Raw genomic sequence first — 15,097 nt, forward strand, 5'->3', positions numbered from 1 at the left:
TTGTCTTCCCTTTAAATTAAGTTTTCGATCTTATTTTTTTTCTTTTTTTGAGCATAAACTCACTTCATTTTGATGCATTTTTCAGAAAACAAGACTTAAATCAAATGTAATTTGAGAAGCAAATTGACTTCAGATTTTAAGAATGTTAGACTAAATATTGAAGATGAAAATCAATTTTCGCATCAAGTTGTGGCAACAAGATTTCTCAGATTTTTTTTTAGGCTACTGAATTTATAAAAGAAGGGTATAGAAACAATTTTGAGTAAATTTTGCAATTAATTAGAAAGAAACAGGAATTAAAACACTGAATTAAAAACTAATTTTGAAGTAGAAAGACTAAAATAGTATTTTCTTGTAAAACATACTCCTTTCTTTTTTGGTGCTTTCAGGGAAAGAACAAAGATGTAGTTTTAAATACTGAAAAAAGTTTTGTATCAAGTTGTGGCAACAAAATATCTCTGAGTTTTCACTTAAATACAATAACTAATACAAGTGCTTTTGATTTTGGTCGAATAATGCAGATTTGGTTAACTCAAAAGACTATTTTAGGAAAGACATGATGTGATTTTATTCATTGCTTTGGTTCAGAATTCTCTTTCTTTGACGTTGTCAACAATCCCAGCGATTCATTAAGATCTGAAATCACAAAAACAAACAGGTGTCAGTATGATTTAGTTGTCATAAACTGCAATGATAAACAAATATTAAATCACTAAAATTATAAAAGTTGTGATAAATTCTGTCTGCAGCAGGGTTATTATCATCAACTAAAACTAAAAACTTAAAGTCACTGCTAAAAAAGCTTTTCTTCCTTTTTTGTCTTGTTTCCAGCCAAAATATCTAAAAATTATTAAATCAAGAAGGATTTTCTAGACGAGTAACAATTATTGTCTTGTTTTCAGAAAAACAAGTCAAAATTAAGTGGGTTTTTGCTTGAAATTTTTTGCTTGTTCTAAAATTTTGACTTGTTTTTTTCTGAAAACAAGACAATAATTGTTACTCGTCTAGAAAATCCTTCTTGATTTAAGACAAGACAAAAAAAACAAGACAAAAAAACTAAGTAAGAAAAGCATTTTTTGCAGTGTTTGTTAACTAAAAAAAAAAGAAAAAACATTATTTTACATTTAACATTTTAGTTAAATACAAATAAATACAAATTTAATTAATAAATAACACATTCAATAAGAAATAATAATAAAATAAATAAAAAATAATTACTAAAATGAAAGTTAAAACAGAAAATATTAAACCATAATAGTATATGACTTAAATATAATTTGTGTGTTAAAATCTTTTTGTTTTTTGTGTTAATTTTATTTATTTTACATAAACTAAATGTTAAAGTTAAAGCACTAACTAAACCTAAATAAACAGTCTAAAAAATAATTTTAAAAATACAAATTTAATTAATAAATAATACATTCAATAAGAAATATTTGTCAAATTAATAACAAATAAAAATGACAAAAATTTAAAATTATTAAAAATATTTAAAAATCACTCAAATTAAAATTAAAACGGAAAATATAAAAATGTAAACAAAATATTAATTAAAACTATAATAGTATATGATTTAAATAGCTTTTTTGTGTTAAAACAGACACACAAGCAACTTTTTATTTATTTTACATTAAAATCTATTTAAGTTGAAGCGCTAACATAACTAAACCTAAATAAACCGACTAAAAATTAATTGTAAATATACAAATTTAATTAATATAATACATTCAATAAGAAATATTTGTAAAATGAATAACAAAAATAAATAAAAACAACAAAATTACTAACAATTAATGCTAAAATGGAAAATATAAAAATGTAAACAAAATATTAATACAAACTATAATAGTATATGACTTATAAACATTTTTTGACTAATTTGAGTCTAACTGTGTGTTACTGAATCCAAAAATAGTGTTTGTTTTGCTGGACCATGTCACACTTTCTCACTAAATATGATGTATTTTGTAGCATTTTTACTTTCAACAAGCATTTATAAGGTTAATCATCTCTTTTATTTTCCCTAAATCATCAGAAAAAAAGTCATATTACAACTATTTGATCAATGCTCAGCCTGTTTTTACATGCATTACATTTGATGCCTGATCCTGATTTCAAGGACAGAAGAAAATGCAAACATGATCCAGATGTTTCTGTGTTTACTGCATTCAAACAGCCAGACAAACGCACAAATATCGTGAGAAAAAAAAAAAGCTTTTCACAAAATCACAATCTCACACAAAATTGCAATATGATAGTGAAACACTATTTTATAACTACACAGTGCATTCCTACTTCAAAACGATTTGAAATAAAAATTAAAACAAGCCCAAATGTCTACTTACTGTAGCCGATGAGTTGCACAGGTAATGTTCAGATTGGGCTCATAAATGTAAGCTGCATTGAAATGTTGACCCTAGTATGTTTGCATATTACCGGTGGTTCCTGAAGGGGCCTTCTGTGTGAGAGAACCGCTCAGTGCACCTCTGTTGGGCTCCACACGACTCCTCCCATCAACACTATGAAAGAGCGGCTGTTCCACAGGAGTTCAATTCTTCAAAATGAACTAATAGTCCTTTTATAATCATCACTCATTTTAAAGAGGTCATCAAATGGCCATTTTCCACAAGTTGATATGACTCTTTAGGGTCTTAATGAGAAGCCTATAACATACTATGGTCAAAATTTCTCAATGGTAGTCTAAAAACACTCTTTTTACCATGTCAAAATCAGCTTTTAGAGCGGGGTATTCCATTGCATGTTTCTTTAAATGCTAATGAGCTCTGCTCGCCCCGCCCCTCTCTGAGAGGCTTAATGTTTACTTTAGCTGCTTTTAGCTGTTTAGCTTAACTAGGACATTATTAAGGAAGGCCATTTGCAAAGATGCATAAAAAACCCTTATACTCACTTCTGCTGTGGATGAAGCTACATCACGAATGATTCACACGAAGACAGAGCATATGTAGATCTTACATAATATACACTTTGTTTATAATGAGAGGATTCTTGAGAGCAGTACTGAACAAAAAATGGTGAGTGGATTCAAACGCCTCTGGTTGTTTGTTGTGTTTAACATATCTGTTTATATTCTGCGTTTTTGCTTTTGTTTTGTTTCTATGTTTATAACTGTACTGCCAAATGATTCGCGAACTCGTTCTGAAGACTCAAATGATTCGCAAACTCGTTCTAAAGCCTCAAATGATTCGCGAACTCGTTCTGAAGCCTCAAATGATTCGCGAACTCGTTCTGAAGCCTCAAATGATTCGCGAACTCGTTCTGAAGTCTCAAATGATTCGCGAACTCGTTCTGAAGCCTCAAATGATTCGCGAACTCGTTCTGAAGTCTCAAATGATTCGCAAACTCGTTCTGAAGTCTCAAATGATTCGCGAACTCGTTCTGAAGTCTCAAATGATTCGCAAACTCGTTCTGAAGTCTCAAATGATTCGCGAACTCGTTCTGAAGCCTCAAATGATTCGCGAACTCGTTCTGAAGTCTCAAATGATTCGCGAACTCGTTCTGAAGCCTCAAATGATTCGCGAACTCGTTCTGAAGTCTCAAATGATTCGCAAACTCGTTCTGAAGTCTCAAATGATTCGCGAACTCGTTCTGAAGTCTCAAATGATTCGCAAACTCGTTCTGAAGCCTTAAATGATTCGCAAACTCGTTGTAAAGCCTCAAATGATTCGCAAACTCGTTGTAAAGCCTTAAATGATTCGCAAACTCGTTCTGAAGCCTCAAATGATTCGCAAACTCGTTGTAAAGCCTCAAATGATTCGCAAACTCGTTGTAAAGCCTCAAATGATTCGCAAACTCGTTGTAAAGCCTTAAATGATTCGCAAACTCGTTCTGAAGCCTCAAATGATTCGCAAACTCGTTGTAAAGCCTCTAATGATTCGCAAACTCGTTCTGAAGCCTCAAATGATTCGCAAACTCGTTCTGAAGCCTCAAATGATTCGCAAACTCATTTTAAAGCCTCAAATGATTCGCAAACTCGTTGTAAAGCCTCAAATGATTCGCAAACTCGTTCTGAAGCCTCAAATGATTCGCAAACTCATTTTAAAGCCTCAAATGATTCGCAAACTCGTTGTAAAGCCTTAAATGATTCGCAAACTCGTTCTGAAGCCTCAAATGATTCGCAAACTCGTTGTAAAGCCTCAAATGATTCGCAAACTCGTTCTGAAGCCTCAAATGATTCGCAAACTCGTTCTGAAGCCTCAAATGATTCGCAAACTCATTTTAAAGCCTCAAATGATTCGCAAACTCGTTATAAAGCCTCAAATGATTCGCAAACTCGTTGTAAAGCCTTAAATGATTCGCAAACTCGTTCTGAAGACTCAAATGATTCGCAAACTCGTTCTGAAGTCTCAAATGATTCACAAACTCGTTCTGAAGTCTCAAATGATTCGCAAACTCGTTCTGAAGTCTCAAATGATTCACAAACTCGTTCTGAAGCCTCAAATGATTCGCAAACTCGTTGTAAAGCCTCAAACGATTCGCGAACTCGTTGTAAAGCCTCAAATGATTCGCAAACTCGTTTTAAAGCCTCAAACGATTCGCGAACTCGTTGTAAAGCCTCAAATGATTCGCAAACTCGTTTTAAAGCCTCAAACGATTCGCGAACTCGTTGTAAAGCCTCAAACGATTCGCGAACTCGTTGTAAAGCCTCAAACGATTCGCAAACTCGTTTTAAAGCCTCAAACGATTCGCAAACTCGTTGTAAAGCCTCAAATGATTCACCAACTCGTTTTAAAGCCTCGAATGATTCGCGAATTCGTTTTGAAGTCTCGAATGATTCGCGAACTCGTTCTAAAGCCTCAAATGATTCGCAAACTCGTTCTGAAGTCTCAAATGATTCACAAACTCGTTCTGAAGCCTCAAATGATTCGCAAACTCGTTGTAAAGCCTCAAACGATTCGCGAACTCGTTGTAAAGCCTCAAATGATTCGCAAACTCGTTTTAAAGCCTCAAACGATTCGCGAACTCGTTGTAAAGCCTCAAACGATTCGCAAACTCGTTTTAAAGCCTCAAACGATTCGCAAACTCGTTGTAAAGCCTCAAATGATTCACCAACTCGTTTTAAAGCCTCGAATGATTCGCGAATTCGTTTTGAAGTCTCGAATGATTCGCGAACTCGTTCTAAAGCCTCAAATGATTCACCAACTCGTTGTAAAGCCTCAAACGATTCGCGAACTCGTTTTAAAGCCTCAAACGATTCGCGAACTCGTTTTAAAGCCTCAAACAATTCGCAAACTCGTTTTAAAGCCTCAAACGATTCGCAAACTCGTTGTAAAGCCTCAAACGATTCGCGAACTCGTTTTAAAGCCTCAAACGATTCGCAAACTCGTTGTAAAGCCTCAAACGATTCGCAAACTCGTTGTAAAGCCTCAAACGATTCGCAAACTCGTTTTAAAGCCTCAAACGATTCGCGAACTCGTTGTAAAGCCTCAAACGATTCGCGAACTCGTTGTAAAGCCTCAAACGATTCGCGAACTCGTTGTAAAGCCTCAAATGATTCGCAAACTCGTTTTAAAGCCTCAAACGATTCGCGAACTCGTTGTAAAGCCTCAAACGATTCGCGAACTCGTTGTAAAGCCTCAAACGATTCGCAAACTCGTTTTAAAGCCTCAAACGATTCGCAAACTCGTTGTAAAGCCTCAAATGATTCACCAACTCGTTTTAAAGCCTCGAATGATTCGCGAATTCGTTTTGAAGTCTCGAATGATTCGCGAACTCGTTCTAAAGCCTCAAATGATTCACCAACTCGTTCTAAAGCCTCAAATGATTCACCAACTCGTTTTAAAGCCTCAAATGATTCACCAACTCGTTTTAAAGCCTCAAATGATTTGCGAACTTGTTCTAAAGCCTCAAATGATTCACAAACTTGTTCTAAAGTCTCAAATGATTCGCGAACTCGTTCTGAAGTTCCGATCTGACTCAAATGATTCACAAACTCGTTCTGAAGTCTAAATGATTCACAAACACCTTCTGAAATCTCAAATCATTTGCGATCTTGTTCTGAAGTATCAAATGATTCGCGAGCTTGTTCTGAAGTTCCGATCTGACTCAAATGAATCACAAACTCGTTCTGAAGTCTCAAATGATTCGCGAACTCGTTCTGAAGTTCCGATCTGACTCAAATGATTCACAAACTCGTTCTGAAGTCTAAATGATTCACAAACTCGTTCTGAAATCTCAAATCATTCGCGAGCTTGTTCTGAAGTTCCGATCTGACTCAAATGAATCACAAACTCGTTCTGAAGTCTCAAATGATTCGCAAACTCGTTCTGAAGTCTCAAATGATTCGCGAACTCGTTCTGAAGTTCCGATCTGACTCAAATGATTCACAAACTCGTTCTGAAGTCTAAATGATTCACAAACTCGTTCTGAAATCTCAAATCATTCGCGAGCTTGTTCTGAAGTTCCGATCTGACTCAAATGAATCACAAACTCGTTCTGAAATCTCAAATCATTCGCGAGCTTGTTCTGAAGTTCCGATCTGACTCAAATGATTCACAAACTCGTTCTGAAATCTCAAATCATTCGCGAACTTGTTCTGAAGTTCCGATCTGACTCAAATGAATCTCAAACTCGTTCTGAAATCTCAAATCATTCGCGAGCTTGTTCTGAAGTTCCGATCTGACTCAAATGAATCACAAACTCGTTCTGAAGTCTAAATGATTCACAAACTCGTTCTGAAATCTCAAATCATTCGCGAGCTTGTTCTGAAGTTCCGATCTGACTCAAATGAATCTCAAACTCGTTCTGAAATCTCAAATCATTCGCGAGCTTGTTCTGAAGTTCCGATCTGACTCAAATGAATCACAAACTCGTTCTGAAATCTCAAATCATTCGCGAGCTTGTTCTGAAGTTCCGATCTGACTCAAATGATTCACAAACTCGTTCTGAAGTCTAAATGATTCACAAATTCGTTCTGAAGTCTCAAATCATTCGCGAGCTTGTTCTGAAGTTCCGATCTGACTCAAATGATTCACAAACTCGTTCTGAAGTCTAAATGATTCACAAACTCGTTCTGAAATCTCAAATCATTCGCGAACTTGTTCTGAAGTTCCGATCTGACTCAAATGATTCACAAACTCGTTCTGAAGTCTAAATGATTCACAAACTCGTTCTGAAGTCTCAAATCATTCGCGAGCTTGTTCTGAAGTTCCGATCTGACTCAAATGATTCACAAACTCGTTCTGAAATCTCAAATCATTCGCGAGCTTGTTCTGAAGTTCCGATCTGACTCAAATGATTCACAAACTCGTTCTGAAGTCTAAATGATTCACAAACTCGTTCTGAAATCTCAAATCATTCGCGAACTTGTTCTGAAGTTCCGATCTGACTCAAATGATTCACAAACTCGTTCTGAAGTCTAAATGATTCACAAACTCGTTCTGAAGTCTCAAATCATTCGCGAACTTGTTCTGAAGTTCCGATCTGACTCAAATGAATCACAAACTCGTTCTGAAATCTCAAATCATTCGCGAGCTTGTTCTGAAGTTCCGATCTGACTCAAATGATTCACAAACTCGTTCTGAAGTCTAAATGATTCACAAACTCGTTCTGAAATCTCAAATCATTCGCGAACTTGTTCTGAAGTTCCGATCTGACTCAAATGATTCACAAACTCGTTCTGAAGTCTAAATGAATCACAAACTCGTTCTGAAGTCTCAAATCATTCGCGAGCTTGTTCTGAAGTTCCGATCTGACTCAAATGATTCACAAACTCGTTCTGAAGTCTAAATGATTCACAAACTCGTTCTGAAATCTCAAATCATTCGCGAACTTGTTCTGAAGTTCCGATCTGACTCAAATGATTCACAAACTCGTTCTGAAGTCTAAATGATTCACAAACTCGTTCTGAAGTCTCAAATCATTCGCGAGCTTGTTCTGAAGTTCCGATCTGACTCAAATGAATCACAAACTCGTTCTGAAATCTCAAATCATTCGCGAGCTTGTTCTGAAGTTCCGATCTGACTCAAATGATTCACAAACTCGTTCTGAAGTCTAAATGATTCACAAACTCGTTCTGAAGTCTCAAATCATTCGCGAGCTTGTTCTGAAGTTCCGATCTGACTCAAATGATTCACAAACTCGTTCTGAAGTCTAAATGATTCACAAACTCGTTCTGAAGTCTCAAATCATTCGCGAGCTTGTTCTGAAGTTCCGATCTGACTCAAATGAATCACAAACTCGTTCTGAAATCTCAAATCATTCGCGAGCTTGTTCTGAAGTTCCGATCTGACTCAAATGATTCACAAACTCGTTCTGAAGTCTAAATGATTCACAAACTCGTTCTGAAGTCTCAAATCATTCGCGAGCTTGTTCTGAAGTTCCGATCTGACTCAAATGAATCACAAACTCGTTCTGAAGTCTCAAATGATTCGCGAACTCGTTCTAAAGTCTTATGAATTATTATATTTATATAATTATTGGTCTTTTTGAGACTGTATGCTGTTGCTATGTAGCTATGTTATTTTCGTACATTTTATCATATCTATCATTAACTCCGACAGACAGACCGATGCTCTTAGAACAAGAAGTACTTCTTAGTAAATGTGCCTTTTAAAGTTTGTCAAACATGCAAATTAATAACACTTTTGTTCACGAGCTGAGACATGAGTAATGTGTTCTTAATCAAAATTAGACATATAAGCGACCTATAGACTTCCTGTACTGTCTGGTTTTAGGGTATAAAAAGTGCTAAACCTGCACCCATTGCAGATCAGAGACTTCACACTCCTGACTTCTTCTTTCTCTCCGCTCTCTATCTTTTACTCTTATACTGGGTGCACCTAGACAGTCTTATATTTCTATTAGACTTACTTCTCTCAGATTTGACTAGCTTTGAATTTGACTTTGATTTTAATTCTAATTTATTTAATTACACTTTATTTGATCAGATTGACAGATGATTTGATTATTGACAACTTGGAATTAATGTTTATTTCTTTTAATCAAAATTACATTATTGGAATCAACAGTCATTAATAATGTGATTCTTGTTATTGCTGCAATTTTTTAATTGTGGCATTTATTTTCATACTTAAGGATATATATAACTTTTGAAAACTTTTAATAAATTGACAACCTTTTTAACCCCCACCCGTCTGACATGGAATCAATCTTTTTTTTGCATCACTTTCTGAAGTCACAATCTGACTCAAATGATTTGCGAACCCATTCTGAAGTCCCGAATGAATATGAAGAAACTGTTTTTTTTTTTTTTTTTACTTTTTATTCTTTAATAGAAAGTAGGAACACATTGATATGCAGATGGAATCTTTGTAAAGTAGCACGTCTTATCCCAAGAATAAATGTTTTTTAATTAATACAGTAAGTCAGAATGGTCTCAGAAGACAGAAAGGCACTATTTATAATACAAGGAAACAGCATCCAAACAAAGAGACTTGAGCTGAACACAAACTCGTATAAAAATATAATTGTGTCTAAGGACAGAAGCTCATGAGAACTAACAAAACAGCTTCCTTTTGTTCTCAAACACATCCGTGTGTTTGACATTCAACAGCTGAAGAGAAAAAAACAAACCAGGCACATCAAAATCTCAAACGGCATCAGAAGCTTTCGATACAACTTATGTTTATTAACAAAAGAGAAAGCCACTGAAAACAGATATCAATCCAGTCAAAATGCCGTTGCGTGACACTGATGAAGGTCTGAGCGGGAACTCACGATCCGACCATGTCATAGACGTAGATGTGATAGTCATCATCAAACTTGATGAAGTAAATGGACGGTTTGGCCTGAACCTGCTGGATGACGGTGCCCATCCTCTGTGTGCCATCTGTATTCATACACTCCACCTGCTTCCCAACCAGTGTGTCGCACACTTCACCCGGCTCTCTGAACTCCGCCGAATCATCTGATGGAGGAAAGCCTTTATTAATAACCATTCAGACATCTCAGTCCTGCTGCACAATAAAATATTTTAGACTGATTCATTACAAGGAATTGGTTACAGTCATTTGTTCATGAGTCAAACTCTGTTCACACTGTAGTCATTAGACTGATTCAAATTGTGAGTTTGAGACTGTTTGAGTCTTTTTGACTGATTCACTACAGTGAATCATTTTAGAGAGTCATTTGTTTATGAGTCAGACTCAACTGTTCACACTGTAGTCATTAGACTGATTCAAATTGTGAGTTTGAGACTGTTTGAGTCTTTTTGACTGATTCACTACAGTGAATCATTTTAGAGAGTCATTTGTTTATGAGTCAGACTCAACTGTTCACACTGTAGTCATTAGACTGATTCAAATTGTGAGTTTGAGACTGTTTGCAAGTGTTTTGACTGATTCATTACAGTGAATCATTTTAGAGAGTCATTTGTTCATGAATCAGACTCAACTGTTCACACTGTAGTCATTAGACTGATTCAGATTGTGAGTTTGAGACTGTTTGCAAGTGTTTTGACTGATTCATTACAGTGAATCATTTTAGAGAGTCATTTGTTCATGAGTCAGACTCATCTGTTCACACTGTAGTCATTAGACTGATTCAGATTGTGAGTTTGAGACTGAGTTTTTTGACTGATTCTCTACAGTGAATCATTTTAGAGAGTCATTTGTTCATGAGTCAGACTCAACTGTTCACACTGTAGTCATTAGACTGATTCAAATTGTGAGTTTGAGACTGTTTGCAAGTGTTTTGACTGATTCATTACAGTGAATCATTTTAGAGAGTCATTTGTTCATGAGTCAGACTCATCTGTTCACACTGTAGTCATGAGACTGATTCAAATTGTGAGTTTGAGACTGTTTGTGAGTCTTTTTGACTGATTCATTACAAGGAATTGGTTAGGGAGTCAGTTGTTCATGAGTCAGACTCAACTGTTCACACTGTAGTCATTAGACTGATTCAAATTGTGAGTTTGAGACTGTTTGTGAGTCTTTTGACTGATTCATTACAATGAATCATTTTATAGAGTCATTTGTTCATGAATCAGACTCAACTGTTCACACTGTAGTCATTAGACTGATTCAAATTGTGAGTTTGAGACTGTTTGTGAGTTTTTTGACTGATTCACTACAGTGAATCATTTTAGAGAGTCATTTGTTCATGAATCAGGCTCAACTGTTCACACTGTAGTCATTAGACTGATTCAGATTGTGAGTTTGAGTCTTTTTGATTGATTCATTAGAGAGTAATTTGTTCATGATTCAGACTCCACTGTTCAGTAAAGAATCATTTTTGGTTCCCCAAAAAACCTTTCAGTGATCAGTTAAATAACCATTTTGTTCTTAATTTTAAGAATCTGATGAACCTTTTTTTGCATCTTTAGTGGTTCCATGGATGTTCAAAATTCTTCATCAAACCGATGAAGCCAGTGAAGTAGCTTTATTTCTAAGAGTGTACTGGCTCACCTGAATCCGGAAGTATCCGAAGGTCCCCGTCTTTATAATCCTGCATCAGCTGGTACATGTAAAGCATGGGGTCTTTCTCATACGTTATGAAGAACTACGCAGGCATGCTGGGAGCTCTGGAGAGCACCAAACCCTTCCATTCATCCTTCGTGCCATCGTCTGTCTCAAACAGGTGAACCACCGACTGTCCCAGCAGCTGGTCCGCCAGACGGGTGTCGCTGACCCGAAACAAGGCGATTTCTCCAGGCGAAATCTCCAGATTCTGAACCCTCTCATCTTTGAAGATCTCCAGGCCGTAGACGCAGTCCACTCCATCGTACTTGATGAGGTAGAGAGATGAGTTGACTGGGACTTGGACTAGTACCGTCCCTGTCCACCAAGACACCGGACTGTAGAGGTCTTCTTTCCACTTGTGTTTTATTCGACAGCCCACAATGCTTTCACTAAGAGACGCGGAGACAGGACTGCAGTGTTTGTGTCTGATGAAACACACAAGAAAGGGTTAAAACAAGAGGAACAAGCTTTCATTTGGTCATTCTAGCTTTGACTGTTTCTACAAGATTGTTTTTCTACAAAAGACTCACTAGTGTATTTTTTTCAATCCAAAACTAATAAAAAAACACATTTTTGTTAACTAAAATAACGTGAGATAAGAAAAACATTATTTAGTTTTCATATTTAGTTCCCGAGCGTCTTTAGTAACAAATAGCTTTAGTATCAATAGCAAAAATCTTCTATACTTACTCAAATTTGTAAGCAGAACTAATAAAAATAAAATAAAAAATAAAAAAAAAGCTTTCATTTGCTCATTCTAGTCTCACAGAATCAAACAAGTACTCACCAGTGTTATTATCAATAGTAAAAACTAAAATTAGATACGAAAAACTAAACAAAAACTAACAATATTGTCTTTAAAACTAACTAAAATAAAAATAAAAACATGTTAACTAAATTTAGTTTTCATATTAAGTTCCCAAATGTGTTTTGTATTAATACTGTAGCTTTAAAAATCCTCTACAGTCACTAAAACATTTTTGTTTCTAGTTGGCAGTGATTCGAAAATTAAAAATGAATAAAAATAAATATTTGTTTTAATAATCAATATATCTCAATTTCTCAGTTAATTAATACATCCAGAACTCTAACCAGAATCTTTATTCAATTTTCATTTAGCCAAATTTTTATTTTTTTTATTTAATATTATTAAACTATAATGGAAAAAAAACTAAAATAAAAAATAATTAATTTGCTTATTCTAGACTCACAGAACCAAACAGGTACTCATCAGTGTTATTATCAATAGTAAAAACTAAATCTAAAATAAAATAAAACTAACATTATTGTCTTTAAAACTAACAAAAAAACAACAACATGTTAACTAAATTTAATACTGTAGCTTTAAAAATCTTCTACAGTTATTAAAACATTTTTGTTTCTAGTTGGCAAATTTTTTGGAGGAGGATTAGCAAAACAAAAACTGAAAGAAAAATAATTAATTAATTAAAAATAAAATTAAATAAATATTATTTATTTTACTTAAATAAAAAAGGTTTTATTAAATATGAAAACTAACAAAACATTTTGACGATTACAAAAACAAAAACTAAAATTCAGTTAACAATTGAAAAATAAAAAATAATGATAATAAAATAAACAAAAAATAAAAAATAAAATAAATAAAAATAATAAAATAAAAATATAAAAATAAATAATTAAAATAATTAAATAAATATATATTTTTTTTATTATTAAATATAAAAACTAACAAAATGTTTTGAGGATTACCAAAACAAAAACTGAAATTCAGTTAAAATTTGAAAATAAAAAATAAAATTACATAAATAAATATTATTGTTTATTTAAATAAAAAAAGTTTTTATTAAATATAAAAACTAACAAAAATTTGAGGATTACAAAAACAAAAACTGAAATTCAGTTAAAAGTTGAAAATAAAACAAAATTAAAAATAAATAAAAACTAAAACTAAATGAATAAATATTATTGTTTATTTTATTTAAATATTTTTTTTTATTAAATATAAAAACTAACAAATTTTTTTGAGGATTACCAAAACGAAAACTGAAATTCAGTTAAAATTTGAAAAAAAAATAAAAAAAATAAAAAAATAAAATAAATATTGTTTATTTTATTTATATATATTTTTTTATTAAATATAAAAACTAACAAAAATTTCTGAGGAATAACAAAACTAAAACTAAAATTCAGTAAAAAAAAATGTAAAATAAAAAAATAAATTAAATAAATAAATAGTATTTTTTATTTTATTTAAATAAATAAAATAGTTTTTATTAAATATAAAAACTAACAAAAAAATTTGAGGATTACCAAAAATGAAAAATTCTGTAAAAAATGAAAAATAAAAAATATTATTTAATAATTATAATTTATTTTAATTAAATAAAAAAGTTTTTATTAAATATAATTTAAATTTAATATATAATAATAGTAATTGTATATATAATGGCATTGATACTCACTTGTGAGAGCTCTTTTTCTTCATTACAGACCGGCCACCTGACACACCACGAACTGATCAAAACAAAACATTGGTTTATTTGCTAATGCATTTAGTTTAATTTACATACAATACAGGTGAGGATCTCACCTCCAGTGTCTTTGGAGCGATGCTGATTCATGCGGCTCCTGTACGGACACTCCATCAGCTCCAATCAATTCAATATCTGATGATCCTCCTGTTGGAAAACACACTGGCTACATCAGAAAATCTCCTGACTGCCATAGCTAGACATTTTGAGCATGCACTAATGAAAAAAGCAGTAAAAATGTTACTGTACCATGGTATTTTTTAAAGTAATTTGCAGTACAGTACAACACAACAGTATTAAAAGTTAAACCTGCTGATGGTGCATTAGAATCAGCAATGTGCATGAATGAATCAGTGCTTATGAGAAACCACATCAACGTTTTAAAAGTAAAAATGAATTAAACTCCAGTAAAACACAATGTAAACACACACTTACACACCCCCCACACACACACTCAAGCATATAAACACACACACATACACAACTCACTGTCCGGATCGCATTGCAAACGTGTGTCTCGCTTTTTTTACTCTGTTCTGGCTTTAATATTACACGATATCTACAAATAAACTAAATAATTCAGCAGAAGTTTCCCTCGAGAGCGCGTTTCCACCGCACAGCGCGGGTACGAGCAGACGCGTGAGCGCGCCTCATTCTACACAATACAAACACGCACACGTGGTATAACAGAACTCAATATTTTATGTCTTTGAAATGACACATTTTCTAAATAGATACAAAAAATGATTATTTTAATCAGTTGTGTTTCATATGTTCGTATCGAGCTAAAACAGCATTTACAGAAAAGCTGTTTGTATCAATGCAAAGTATTTTGAAATACGAATAGCTGTCTTGTTTATTGTGTTCTACACAACTGTAACGTTAAATAATCCTAGAGAGAAATCAAGTGAAAATGAATTAATTTGTGTTTTTATAATTAAAAGAAATAATTAATTTTAAAATTAAATTAAACTGTGTTTTTTAATCACCTGTAGCGCCGCCTTTAGGAATAGAAAAATCTATTTAAGATTAATTTATTAATCCAATGCATTTAGAAAATCTCTCACTACGCTGTTTTGTCAGTAATAAATTGTATTTGACCCTTCACCTCCAAAAAATAAAATACAATGAACGATCGCTGAA

At 33.4% G+C, this 15,097-nt stretch overlaps 1 protein-coding gene and 1 pseudogene across 1 annotated transcript in view; both read right to left on the reverse strand.

Annotated features, from left to right (window-relative positions):
- The window catches only part of LOC141286736 (leucine-rich repeat-containing protein 2-like), a 371,513-nt gene that overhangs the window by 204,576 nt on the left and 151,840 nt on the right, over positions 1–15,097 (reverse strand). The window lies entirely within an intron of this gene.
- On the reverse strand, positions 9,394–14,563 carry LOC141287377 (spindlin-Z-like; annotated as a pseudogene).

Source organism: Garra rufa, chromosome 15, assembly GCF_049309525.1.
Source record: "Garra rufa chromosome 15, GarRuf1.0, whole genome shotgun sequence".
NCBI classification, from domain to species: Eukaryota; Metazoa; Chordata; class Actinopteri; order Cypriniformes; family Cyprinidae; genus Garra; species Garra rufa.